Source organism: Gracilinanus agilis, chromosome 3, assembly GCF_016433145.1.
Source record: "Gracilinanus agilis isolate LMUSP501 chromosome 3, AgileGrace, whole genome shotgun sequence".
NCBI lineage: Eukaryota > Metazoa > Chordata > Mammalia > Didelphimorphia > Didelphidae > Gracilinanus > Gracilinanus agilis.
In genome coordinates, this window is record NC_058132.1 from 2,135,777 (window position 1) to 2,139,101 (window position 3,325).

Here is a 3,325-nt window from a genome sequence, read left to right on the forward strand (position 1 = left end):
TACCAGTCTGAGAGTATGAGAGTTCACAAGTCACTTGCTAGAGAGGTGACAACTCCAAAGGCCACTGCACTACCCCTTGGGTAGTGCTAGGCAAATTGAAAGACTGTGATTGGTTCCCATAAAGTGGGGGAATGACAGGAATTGACATGGAAAAAACTACTTTAAAAAGGCCAGCTCCGGGATTCAATCATTCTCTCTATGTTGGTGAACCAGACTGGAGAAGGAGACTTTCCCTGGATCTTGTATAGTCTTGCAGTGGTGAGTGGAGTGATTCTTTCTTTGGTTCTTTGGTGAGGAGACCCTCTCAGCACATTGGTGCTTTGGTGGGACACTCCTTTCAATGTGAGTTCTGGTGAGAGTCTTGGCAGTCTTAGCCTCGTGTGCACTGAAGGTTCTCAGCATATTCTTCAGTGTCTCCTGGCTCTTAGGATTTAGGCTTCCTAATTAGGACTTCGGATTCTGGTGAGATTTGCTTTCAGATTTGCATTTGCGGTCTGGAAACATTAGGATTAAATTTAGGGTATTTGTAGCTAGAAAGTACTTTTGTTATCTTTATCTACATTTTACCACTTTCACTCTTTCCACCTCTGCAAATAAAGCTGCTAAAATCATTTTGACTTAAGCTGTAATATTTTTAAATTGGCGACCACAATATTACTTTAGAATTCTGATATTTAACATAAAACCTAAATTTAAATTCTTACAACAGCCTGATCTGATACTGTAAAGCTTTAGAAGCCCTCCTCCTGCCACTTCTGCTGATAAGCTACTACCATCCTCACCCCTCGAACCCCTTGATCCCTTCACTCCTACAGCTGCCTCCTAAGCACTGATGATCCCCCAAGAGCCTTGCCCAGAGGGTGAAATGGATCCTCTTTTCCCTTAACCTAACTCAAGGCTGAGGGATGACTGAAAACAACAGGCCTGGTGAGCCGGCTCTTTTAGCAACAATTAGCCAGCCCTGACCCCCTGCCTCCTGGTGTAGCTACCCCCCTCCTTCCCCAGCCTCGTAACTCAAAACCTTGGATTGCTGAGGAAGGGTTGAGTAAGCTCTGATTTCCTGACCTAAGAATCAGGTACAACCCAAGTCTCCCCACTTGGGAGTCTGTTTTTTCCATTTTTAAGGCCCCTTCTGAGCCCCCTCCATGCCTCCAGCATTAGCTTAGGTGGGAGGTGGGTGCTATGGAAAGCAGCAGCATGATCCCTAAAGCTGCCTCGTTCCCTGGGGGAGTTCCAGGCCCTGCCACCTCAGTTTCTGCTCCCTTCACCCTGAGAAGTGTTTGGGGGCCTAAGAAGGGCAAAATCCCAGCAGGAGACCCTGCCCATAGCTTATGCTCTTCACTCAAGCTTTTTGCACCTCTAGACCAGTTTTTTCTCTGCCTTTTGCCCTCCCAGGCTGGTCCAGTGAAGCGGCTCCCTTCCAAGCCTCTCCCTGGTAAAGCCACGAGGTCCAGGTTCCCCTCAGCTAGTGTCCCAGCATTCCCACTTGGAAGCATGGGGCCACTGGCTTTTTACTCCTGGGGAGGAAAGGGAAGGGAGAGAGCTCTTAGCTGAAACTCAAGGCTTCTCCCACCCTCTTTCTGATGCTAACAACCTAGGAGGTGTCTGCACCCAAACCATTTTTGCCTTTTTCTCTCTTCCTAATCTTTAGGACACCCTGTCCTTTAGCCCTTAGAGAGGCCCCAGCCTCTACACACAGGTGTAGCACCACCCACAGGCAAGAAATAAAAACTTCAAGCAGTTAAAAATATTTTTAATAATAATAAAATTAAATTGAATACATAAAATTGAATTGAACAAAATTTAAATAAAAGAATTATTATTACTTAAAAATAATATTGAACTAAATAAAACCAATTAATAAAATTGAACAAGCCTAAATTAAACCAAATGAATTAAATATAATAATTCATTGCTTTATTAGTTCAAACATCATAATAAAACTAATAATTTTAAAATAATAATAATAATAATAGACATATATTTATTATTGGTACTATTGCCTTGCAACAATTACTTAGTATCTTGCATTAGCTTCTCATTTAACTCCTCTCTACTTGCCTTTATAAAAAGAGACTCCTGCAGTGTGGGGGTTGGGTAATGGAGAAAAGTCAAAGTGGAATCTCTTCCTCAAGTCACCACTGGAGTCCTCCTTTTACTGGGGGTTATTTGTTGATGGCTTTACTCGATGGAGTGACTTCATTAGTTTGTGCCGCTATGTACTTGATTGAGGAAAGGCTCCTCTGATGACTGATATATTTTAACTCACTATGATGTTGCTAGCCAGTGGTAACAAGAAAAACCTCCCTTCTCCAACTACTCTCACTTTCACCTAACAATCAGTTGCAAGATAGAGAATCACCCAAAGGTAGGCAGCAGTCTTGTTCACTCTCTAATAACCTTTGCTGAATAAACCAGAAACGCAATTGTAAAATTAAAGGTATCTGTGTCTTGAATTTTTTTTTTATGTTTTAGGAACTTTTCATTGTTTAAATGGCCCATTCAGCAATAGTCAGACAAGCTTAAATATGCAGATTAAGACAGACAGACTATACACTACTATGGGAAATATTGCAACAAATCAAGGGAAATCAGGAAACATTCCTCCAGATTCAGCCCCGCATAAACTTTTAATTTCTTGGAGTGATCCTAATCTTCTTAAGGAGGACTGAATGGCAAAGAAGGAAATTCATTTGACTCCAAAGTTTTAAAAGATTTAAAAATGGCCATAAATGACAAAGATTCCAAAGATTATAAATACTAGCTCTTGTGGGCATATCAATCAACCAAGCCCAGTCCCTCATTGCGCTCCATGGAGGAGGCCTTTCTTTCTTGGGATCTGGACCATTCTGGCTTAACTTCTTCAGTCACTTCTAAACTCTTGATGAGATCTAGCAAGAAAAAACACTCTATCACCTGGACTGGGGGGAAATTTCTCCTCCTACTGACCCAAACAAGGACTTGACCCCTTCAGGCCCTCCTCCTGTCAGACCCTGATCATCCCCCACTCCTCCCACCTCCTTTCCTCCCAATCTACCTCTCTACCATCTGTCTCTTAATCCCACTACCCTTACGCTAGAGAATTTCTTCCTCCACATTACCCAGTTCCTACCCACCTTCCGTATTTCTACCCAAACCATCCTTTTCCTCAGTCTCTTTGGCCATTCCTTTCCCTGCTCTCCTTCCCCTGACCAACCACACCCTCCTACTATGTCTCCCCCTCTCCTCCCCATCCCCATCCCTGCCCCCACTTAGTCTATCCTCCCTCTTCCTCTCTTCTCCTTCCTCTCCTTCCTCTCCTCCTAGCCCCCAAACTCGATCTCCT